Source organism: Humulus lupulus, chromosome 9 (assembly GCF_963169125.1).
Source record: "Humulus lupulus chromosome 9, drHumLupu1.1, whole genome shotgun sequence".
Classification (NCBI taxonomy): Eukaryota; Viridiplantae; Streptophyta; class Magnoliopsida; order Rosales; family Cannabaceae; genus Humulus; species Humulus lupulus.
Window position 1 is genome coordinate 142,441,503 of NC_084801.1, and position 11,558 is coordinate 142,453,060.

An 11,558-nucleotide genomic window follows, 5' to 3' on the forward strand; every position below is an offset into this window, starting at 1 on the left:
AGTTAAATATTTGTAATATTTTATTAAAATTAATTAAAAAAATCCTTAAACTAATAATCTCTTTTAAATTTACAATCTATATCACATTTTTTTTATTCTTCATCTCTCGATATATTTAGTTTATTTCACTAAATACTATTTATTTATTTATTATATTCATCAATTACCAAGAACATACATAGAGTAAAAAATTTCTCTTTTATAGTCACGTTATATAATATCTTCTATTTTATAATTTTTTGCTAAATAATTTTTCAAATACACTCGTCATCACTTGTCAAAAAATTTGGGCACTCTATTTATAGATTATTTTGCAAAATATTATTAAAAGAATATATTTTATAAAATAACATTAAAAATAGTTTTTTTTTCTTCATAAATTACGTATAGCACTATAGTACATGTCATAACTAAAGAAACAAAGTAGATCTAGTTCTTAACTTTCTAGACACATATAATCTTAGATTCTATTTACTTCATACAATAATTCTATGTGCGTCAAAATTATGTCCCAAAACATTACACCAACTACTATGACACTGTTTTTTAAAAGAGTATATCTCTTCTAAAATCAATGTGATTGGTTGAAAGAAATTATCACGTCAGTTTGCCTAATGTTTTGGTCAACATGTCATTACTCTACTTCATATCATAGTCTAAAGTTGAACCGTTGTTTCTCGGTCCAAAACCCAACTTAAACGAATCGAACTGGAATCATCCTTATGGGTCCGACTCTTCTCCTTCTCCTCAATCCTCTTAACTCTCTAGGCCAACCTACAAAGATACTCCTGGGGCTGACTTCCATCACCGGAAAGCCCATTAAGATTTTCCATGTTCCATTTTGCCACCAAATGGTCCAATATTTCTTTGGACTCAATCACAGTGCCGGTGAAGTGAGCGAAGAGATTGGGGCCAATGCCATCGTACATTAGGTGAGCAGGCATAGTGATTTTTCTCTTCATAAAGTGTGCAAATGCCTAAACCATGTCATTTGGATCGAGCTCGAAAATCTTCGAAGCTATCTTGGTGTACGTAGTTTCGTGTCATTTTTCGTCGCTGGCTACTACGCCACATATTTGGGTGAGCTTTGTGTCACCATATTTGAATGCATGTTTGGTTGTGTTTCAGTGTGATATAAAGGTTGCTCTTTCTTGCAATGATATGTAGATTGTGAGTAGGTAGGGATCATATCCAATACCAAAAAAAAAATACAGTGAGTTAATCATTCATAATAAGTTTTTATAAATACAAATTTAGAAAAAATCTATAATAAAGTACATTTTTTTACCTTATTGATAGAACACAATCTTGTTTTAGGCATATAAATCAATTATAGCCTCATTTTTTTATGACGGTGTTTATTATAGTCATAGCAAGTCTCCTACAAATTTTTAGAAAATTTCAAATAATTTACGATGTCGAAATAAGGGTTCAATAGTCTATTGCACAAGTGTTTTTTTTTATACAAGTATAAAAAATATTTGTTTTTGAATCCTATCTTCTTCACCGAAAATTATCTAGAATTTTTCAAAAATTTGCAAAATGCTTCCCAAGGCTACAATAAATACCATTATAAACAAATAAGGTTATAATTTATTTACGTGCCTAAAACATGTTCATGCCTTACCGGAAGGATAAAAATGCACACCTTACTTTAGACTCTCCCTAAAAATTTATATGTATATTTTTTGTACAAGTAGGGGTAGTTTTGGTATGAAAACTTCAAAATTTTCATATTGAAATAATACGATTGTCTAAATCATGTAAAATAGTGTTTAATTGTGTATGAAAATGTTGTTTAATGTTTTAGATTTACAAGAATGTTAGATCATACTACTTAATTGTACATGATAATGTTATAATTTGTCATTTATTTATACATCATTTTGTGGTGGCTCATTCAATACTAATGAAAGAGAATCTAAAACCTACATGTTTAGATGAATTTAAGACAATCCTTCGAAGGTAAAGTAAATCTTATCGGAAAAGACAATAATAAAATCAAAATAAAACTTGCATAAAAAAAGTAATATTTTGATATTTTAATTATTACCCATACCAAATGACCTTTATTGAATATTCTAAGTGGACAATTTGTAATTTTTGTTAGAATGAACTTTAATATTAATAACAAATTTTAAAAACTCGAGGAGCCTTAAGTACTCCTCCAATTCACTTTGTATACATGAGACCTGAAATATAATTTCTTACATCTAACCAAAAAATGCACGTTACATCATTTAAAATATTTTAATAAATAAATAAAATCAATTTATTATTACCAATTTTAAATAATTCATCCTTTTTTTTCATTATACCTAAATTGTGAAAACAACAAAAAAAAAAAATCTTGATACTAATGAATCAAAAGTAAAGTCTACTCTAATTAACATATTTATATATATATGGGTTCGGTTACTACACATGAATAATTACATTAATATTAACTTAAGATCAAAGATCTATATTTATAATAATTAATTAATATTTCTAAAAATAAAGTTTGACTTTTTAAAACTTTTAGAAGGAATACCTAATGATATGACAGTCAAAAAATCTTATTTAATATTCATCTTCATTCCTTTTTCATTCTTGATTTATTTCTTTTATTCATCCCATGAAAAAAAATATCATTTTAGAATTATTGGGAATAACGATGTGACCATTATCTTTCGAACTAATGTTTATTACCTAATTAATCTAAAAAATTCGAAATTATTGATTTTCTATATTTTATTTATTTATTTTCATCACCATTATAATCATTCCTCATCAAAAACTTGTTTAGTGATTTATGTTAACCATCCATGGGTAATAGCCATTGAGAAGTCTTCTATATATATATAACTAGATCATATTATTAATTAAAAATTCATTGTATAATAATGAACAAGAATCTTACCACTTCTGTTCCAATCAAATAATGAAGAGATTTCTTGATTCGCTTCATGTCAACTCGACCAGAAAGGTAAAGATACTTGTTAAGAAGATTACCATATTATTCTTACGAGGGCAATGCTTCTTCTCTAATCATATTCTCTACCAACACCACAAAGTAGTCATCTAGAATATCCTTTGTTCTCTCTCTGCTCCTTCACTTGCTCCTCGAACCCCTCTGATGTCAGCTCATGGCGACATCAAGCAACTAAAAGATCAATTAAAATGGTGCACTAAATGTTCCAAATCAATCACTGAGTATATGCAGCCTATTAAGAAATGTTCTGACGAACTTGCACTCCTTGGAAAACCAGTTGATGATGAGGATCTTATTGATAGAGTTCTTAAAGATCTTGGAGATGAGTACAAGTCCATTGTTGATGTTGTCAATGCTCGTTACTCCCCTATATCCTTTGCTGAACTTCATGAAAAATTATTTAACAAGGAAGCTTCTCTTCAGTCACCATAGTCTGTTCCTTTATTGCTCGCTACAACGGAAAATCCAACAACAGCACGAAATCGTCAAAATTGGCGCTCGTCCTTCCATAATTCACCATCCATTGGTTCCTCAAACAACTCTTCTACTACTATTCAATGACAATCCAAACCATATCTTTGTTGTTGTCAAGCATGTGATGTTCAAGGACACAGTGCCAAGCGTTGTCCTATGTTTAGGCTTGTCTCCAATCAGCAAACATCAACTCCTCGTTGGCAAGGCCACCAAGTAACACACCCTTCCACACCATGGCAACCATGTGCCAACCATGCTGCTCTTGACACCACCACTACTCCTACTTGGCTGCTGGATAATGGAGCATCTCACCACGTTACTTTCGACTTGAGCAATCTCTCTCTGCATAGCCCATATGATGGTTTTGATGATGTTGTGATTGGTGATGGCTCGGGTCTCCAAATTAGTCATATTGGTTCCACCACTATTCCTTCTCATTGAATACCTTTTACTTTGCATAATTTCCTTTGTGTTCCCTCCATGAAAAGGAACTTAATTTTTATTTATCAATGTTCCATAATATAATCATGTTTCTATTGAATTCTCACCCTCTTCTTTTCATGTGAAGGATCTAAGCACGGAGGCAATTCTTCTAACGAGACAACCCAGGAATGGCATTTATGAGTGGCCAACATTAACTTCCTCTTCCCCACATTGCGTTGCTTTTTCTAGTGCCAAGACCACCTCGACTGAGTAGCACTCTAGATTAGGTCATTTATCTTTTACTATTTTAAAAAAAATTGTCTCTAGATTTTCCTTACCATTGTCCAATACCTTGTGTTCAACAACTATCTGTAATGATTGACTTGGAAATAAAATTCATAAGTTTCTATTATCCCTAAAAAATACGAGGATGACGTGGCGAATGTGACACGTGACATCATAAATCAGGGGAAAACAACAATGTATTGAGAAAAGATCGACAGGAAAAAAAGATAGGTCCAGGACCTAGGAAAGTCGACCAAGCCTAAACCCCCTAGGGGTGGTCGGCCTGACCCCTACCCGTAAGCAGGCCCAAGGGCCTAGGAGTAGTCGGCCTAAGTAGGCCCAAGGGCCTAGGAGCAGTCGGCCTGACCCCCTACCCCAGGGGTGGTCATCCCCAGCACGCACAAAGACCCATAAGGGTGGTCGACCTGACCCCAACCCCTACGGTAGTCAACCCCAAATTCTCAAGGACCCCTAGGGGTGGTCGGCCTGACCTCAATCCATAGGGTGCTCGGCCTAAGCAGGCCCAAGAGCTACCTGGGTGCTCGACCCACCCTATCTTTCATGGGGTGGTTAGCCTAAACCCCCAAGTACACTTCACTGAGAAATAATCACTCTTGTTCAAACTGAGATCAGTAGGCCTAGCACCCCAAAGATCAACATGCCTAGCACCCCAGAGGATCAACATGTCCAACACCCAGAAGGTCCCAGGTCCAGCACCCAAGCTTTGGTTGTCGGGCCTAGCACCTAAGTCTCATATACCAACAGAGGCTTAACATTTTCCCAAGAGGTTTCTATTGTGCATTATCAACCATGATCCAGAGAAGACAACAGGAAAACCCATGATCTCATAATCATAGGGAGGTGGACACGTATCTCCACTACCTAACAATCGTGTGCCAAACCACGATCCCAATATTACTGGTCATGTAATAGCCCCTGGGTACTATAAATAAAGGACCCAGGGATCCATGAAAGAGGATCTCTTTTTCTGGAATTTTGGGGAGAAAAATATTTTTGACGAGTGAATTCATTAGTTTGTACTTGTAATTGTCGGTTGAGTAATTCAATACTAAAGACTAAGTGGATTAGGTTATTACTGTTCATTAGAACAGGGATGAATTACTATAAAATTTCTGTGTGTTTATTTAAGATAATAGTACTCTGTCATTTATTATATTTATTTCGTTCAAAAGGTGTTGTATACTGTACATACGACCGTTGTCCAATTTCACAGGTCAATATTTTGGTGCTTTCATTGAGAGTACGAAATCTAGAAACACACTTTCATCATTTTTACGATGCCACCAATATCCAGTCACACCAAGAAGGCTGATCCCAGAGATCCCATCACCCAGGATCCCATGAATCCTGTTAACGAACCTCAGGTGGAGGTAGGAGATCAACCTGATGCAGAATATCCACAAGACGCTCACCAAGAGGAGATGGCGCGATTTCTGGCGAAGCAGGAGGCCTTTGCTGCAGAAATTTCCATTCAGAGGGCGACTATGGAATGACAACGATGGGAGATCGATGAGCATGTCAAGAGGATGATCCAAAGGGAGCAGGAGGCTGACTGTAAGCGCCAGGAGGCCGTTGTGGCCTTGGAGGCGGCTATTCTAACGCTGAAGCTGCTGTTCAGGCGATGAGGGAGGCTCAGGCCAAAGCAACAGGAATACGAGACAACAGTAACAAAGAGTCCCAAGGGAGGAGTAGGACCCTAAGGACACTCTTAGAACCACTTTCCTAAATATAGGATGAAGAGGCACAGTCCAAGACTGCTTCCTCCATGACTAAGAAGAATAATACTCCATCTCGGAGTAGGAGTATTACCTACCCGAAGGCCCCCTCCCAAGGGGACTGACGAAAATATGAGGGTCAAACATCTAAAAGGCGTGACAAGAATGGAAATGGCTGCTCAAAGTCTCAAAGTCATGTAGGAGGAGAGGCTCGGGGGCAGGGTCGCACCGACAGGGGCAAGGCGAACCTACCACCCCTACACGCTCAGTCTCGCGAGGGAAAAGAGTCGATGAATAACACAATTACTGTGTTCGATAGGCTGGGGAAAGATGCGCAACCTCAGGATTTGAGGGAGGTCATCAACAGAAGGACCAACGCTCAGGAGGGCGTACCAGGGACGTCTACCCCACCTGGAGCAGCGATCCCACCAGCAGTACAAGCTCAAATAGATGCACTCGTTATCGTTGTTCAGGGTCTAACAAAGAAACCATCAAATATCAAGCTGGCCCATAAAAGTGGGAGTCCATTCAGTGTCAGGATTCAAGCTGCCCAACCACCACCAAAATAGAAGACCCCAAAACTTCCTATATACACTGGGAAGGAGGACCAAGTATGGCATATTGGGAAGTTCGAGGATCAAGTGGAGTTACTCGTTGTGGAGCATGATTATAGGTGTAAGGTATTCCCTACCACTATCTCTGACTCAGTTCAGGAATGGTATTGGAAGTTCAAACTTGGATCCATCACTTCCTGGGAGCAGTTCAAGAAGGAATTCTGCAAGGTCTTTAGTGCTAGGCGAATTCAGCCGGTTTATGCCAATCAGTTAGCTGACATCAAGCAAGAGAAATATGAATCCTTGAAAGACTACATTCAAAGATTCATAAGAGAGGCGAACTGAGCGACCACGGTATGAGATGAAGGGAAGTTAGTTTTGGTAAGTTTTTTGGATACATAGTCAATTCACCTGGAGTCGAGGCTAACCTCGAGAAGCTCAAAGCATTGATCGACATGAAGTCACCTACCACAAACAAAGAAGTGCAAAGCTTAACCGGGAGAGTAGCTGCCCTCAGTAGGTTCATATCAAAGTCTACGGACAAGTGTGTCCCTTTCTTTAACTTACTAAGGGGCAACAAGAAGATCCAATGGACTGAGGAGTGTGAGGAAGCTTTCCAAGCCCTGAAGGTCACCTCTCCCAACCTCCCATCCTAGCGAAGCCAATATATGTCGAAGTACTATTCATTTATTTGGCAATCACCGAGCATGCAATCAGTGCTGCTTTGATAAAGGAAGAGAACAGGGTACAACACCCTGTATACTATATCATTAAAAGGCTAGTAGGTGTAGAGTCTAGGTATCCCCCTCTTGAAAAAATAGCCTACTATATAGTAATTGCCTCTCGAAAGCTGCGTCCATATTTCCAAGCTCACTCGATCCGAGTCCTGATTGATCAACCGCTGAGGCAGGTTCTTCAGAAACCAGAGGCTTCAGGACGATTACTCAAGTGGGCTGTGAAACTGGGACAGTTTGATATCACTTATCATTCAAGGACGACAATAAAATGACAAGCATTGGCAGACTTCATAGTCGAAGGCACCAACCTTGAAGACCCTTCCTACCAATAAGAGAATGGAGATACCGAGAAGGAAGGATATACTCTTGTATGGAAGCTATATGTTGATGGAGTATCCAATGAACACAACTCAGGCACAGAAATCATACTGATCACTCCAGAGAATCATCGAATCCATTGTGCTCTCACATTTGGATTCAACGATTCGAACAACGAGGATGAGTACGAGGCATTACTAGCTGGATTACTCTTGTCTTGGGATGTACATGCACGGTCCTTGGAGATATTCAGCGATTCCCAGCTAGTGGTGTACCAAGTACTGGGGGAGTATCAAGCCAAGGGACTTAGGATGGTACAGTACCTGAACAAGGTGAAGGACTTGTTGGCACAGTTCAAGAAATACTCAATTATACAAGCTCCAAGAGAGTAGAACGCAATTGCCGATGCCTTAGCCAAGCTTGCCAGTGCCAAAGACGCAAACACCTTAAATGTTGTTCCCATCGAATACTTGGCAGAAATAAGCATAGCCGAGCAGGAGGCAAATGTATTGTTTTCGAATTATCTGTGTAACCGCCATTAGGCTTCAATGAATGAATGAATTTAATTTCTTAAGTTTCACTTAATTCTTTAAATTTATTTCAATGAGGGACTTGTCCTTTAGACCTGTCAACCCCATCGGATCATGTTCGATCTTGGTTCTTGAGGAGCCTGTCAACCCATAAGATCCAAACGAGAGACTGGTCCTAGGACCTTGTCGCCAAACTATTTGACCATGTTCAATCCTAGTTCTTGAGGAACCTATTGACCCACATGATCAACAAGAGAGACCGGTCCTAGGAACTTGTCGCCAAAATATGGATCATGTTTGATCTTGGTTCTTGAGGAGCCTATTGACACATACGATCCAAACGAGAGACAAGTCCTGGGACCTTGTCGCCAAATTATGGATCATGTTCGATCTTGGTTCTTGAGGAGCCTATCGACCCATACGATCCAAATGAGAGACGGGTCCTAGGACCTTGTCGCCAAATTAATGGATCATGTTCGATCTTGGTTCTTGAGGAGCCTATCGACCCATAAGATCCAAATGAGAGACTGGTCCGAGGACCTTGTTGCCAACTTATTTGATCACGTTCGATCCTGGTTCTTGAGGAACCTATCGGCCCATACAATAAAAAAACAAGAGACTGGTCTGAGGATTTGTTGCCATTATCAGATCATAATGGAAACTGGTCCTTGAGGGACCGATCGATAATTTGATCTAAAACTCGTTACAGGCTCGATTAGCCCATCTAGACCCGGTTAGTCCAACTTAGAAATTTATGTCTATAATCATTATATCAAGTACACGAGAGATTACGTAGATCGTGATCAACACTTACTACACAATCTGCATCTATGTATAGGTATCATTACTACTATGTATGAAACCATCACCCGACTACCAATGAGGGACAATGCATTTGCTTCTTGCATCATTGGGTGAAAAGGATAGACTATGTGTCTAACGCTCGAAGCAAGGCATGGTCAAGTAACAAGTGACCAAGGCTTTTAAACCCATGATCACTTGGGGGGCATATAGTACGTACCGATCGGGGTATGCATGAGAAATGAGGGCGTGACCTTAAGTACTAAGCAAGCTCGAGTTTTTCTAGGACATTTGTTCAACATATGTTCCGAAAGTGCAAAAAACAAAAATAAAAAAGGCATTTGTAGGGAGATTCCTAACCATGTCCCTTATGGGGTGGTCGTCTAGTCCATCAACCCTATAGGGTGGTCGACCTGACCGTTTTGTTCATGGTACTTGGTGAAGTATCATACTACTCACATTACCATGGTTGTTAGCATGAAAAACATAAAGGAGAAAGGTTAGTATGGCACACAAAATACATGTGTTCAGAGTATACTAATACATGAACCAATGAGGGTTATGAGTTGATATACTTAGTAAGCATTGGAAATAAAATATTTCAATCAATACACTGAGTACTCATAACAAAAAAGCATAAAGGCATAAAATGTCATATGTAAAAACTGTCAAGTACAAGGTGCCCCACCAATGGCATGGGAGGACAGAAAAAATAAAGGACCAAGAAGACTAACTAGGGCAAGGAGTATCATCTGAAAGACTACCCTGAGCCTCAGCAGCCTCACGAGCCAAACACTTCCTAAGCTCCTTCGCTCGCGTCTTCTCAGGAAGGAAATCCAAGTTCAGATTTTTGTTGGACTTCTAGATCAAGTAAAAGCAAGAGAAGGTTGTCTCTAAATACTCCTCTCGAGCCTTGCCCCGAGCAACTTTGACCTCTTGCTCCTTCTCGAAAAGAGAATCCTTTCGCAAATTGTCCATGTCAGCAATCAACTTCTCTTTCTCAACTTCAGACTGTTGGAGTTGATCGGCAAGTTTCCCCTCCATCTGGGTTATCCTGAGAGTCAACACAGTCACTTCCTTCTATTTAAGCTCCATGGTTCTGCGGAGGGTGTGGATCTCTTCATCCTTTGAGGCAATGTCAGCATCCCTAGAGCCAAGAATGCGCCTAAGGTCCAGTACCTCTTGGCGGACAGCTTCAAGCTCAGAACGAAGGTTGGAGAGCGTAGAAGTACACTCTACAGACCTATCACGGACATGAGAGACCAGCATCAATGCCTGCAAAAAACATACAAGTGTTAGATAAACTTCATAACACAAGCTAAATAGATGAGAAAGGAACTGTAAAGGACTGACACTCTGAATGTCTAAGAGTGACTTCATGAGAATGGTGTTCAGGTCCTCATTCATGATCCCATTAAAGGTTGTTGTTGTTTGCTCCAGGTGCGATGCTCGGTCCATGAGGGCACTTAAGTTTCGTATAGCAGACTGATGTGGCTTAGATAAAGGAGCATGCGCAGAACAAGAAGCACCGGCATCAGTGAAAATGGGAGGAACTAGTGTAGACAAAGATGGATCTACCTCTGCGACAAGGCTAGACACCAAAAGAATTGGACTAGACGCCAAAGGAGATGCACTCACCAAGTCAAGTCAAGATTGGAGTCTCCTTCGGAGTTCCATCATGAAGGGGCATATCAGATTATATTCATATTATAGATTATTTCATTTATTAGAGAAATTACTATTCTAGATTATTCTATTCTTTAATATTAACATTGATGATTTGTATTTATTTATAATTCATTTAGTTAAGAAAATTTCTTGAATTTAGTAAAGAGTAACCGACTGATTACTCACCATTGTATATATAATTTATCCTTATCAATAGAATGTGTCAAAAAAGTCATTATCTATTTTCTTATTCCATCTCAATTCCAAAAATGTATTGCTAAATTTATATTCCAAAATTAGCTTATGAAGAAAACAACAACTACATTATTATTTTTGTCATAGTTATGATCTAGTGGTATTACACTTCTCCTCATAAAAGGTCCCCAAGTTAGAATCCCCCTCCCAATATAAAAAAAAAACAACATTATTATATATTTATAAAGGATAACTCTGGCGTCCCTCACAGGACTTAGTCCTCCATGTGGGGTCCAGAATTTTGCCAAATGTCACATTCAGATTGGTGTTAAAATGTTTACATTTTAAGCTTTTTACTTGGTATAACCGGTTGTGCCTACTGGTTGTGTTTTTTAAGTTGACGTGGGTGAAATAAGTGAGGGCATAATCGTAACTTTACGTCCAAAATACTGTACAGATCAGGGTTTTATAGTAAATTTAGATAGAAGTTGGGGCTTATTTATGAATGTAGACATGTAAATATTTGAGTGTTGTTAAGTAACTATTATAGTTTACTTACAGAAATGTATAATAGAATAACGTAACAGAAACTGAAGCTTTTTCTTTTATGCGGTGTAAGAAATGAATCAAATGTGGTGGACAACAGTTAATTTATTATTAATATTTTTTCTTTAAATGTAGGTATTACTGAATGACCCACCGCATTACTATTTCGTATTTAATTTTAGAATGGACAATTTATTTTGCATGAATATTTTGCATTTCAATGTAGGTATTAGTTACGTAAGAAGTTTCATTATGGTAAGTAATTTTGGAGGGTTTGTTAAGTGAGAAAATTAAAGTACAACGTAACGACAACTAAT

At 38.2% G+C, this 11,558-nt stretch overlaps 1 pseudogene; it reads right to left on the reverse strand.

The window, feature by feature from the left end:
- Positions 1-656: 656 nt before the first annotated feature.
- LOC133800113 (stearoyl-[acyl-carrier-protein] 9-desaturase, chloroplastic-like) lies at positions 657-3,312 on the reverse strand (annotated as a pseudogene).
- Positions 3,313-11,558: the final 8,246 nt, after the last annotated feature.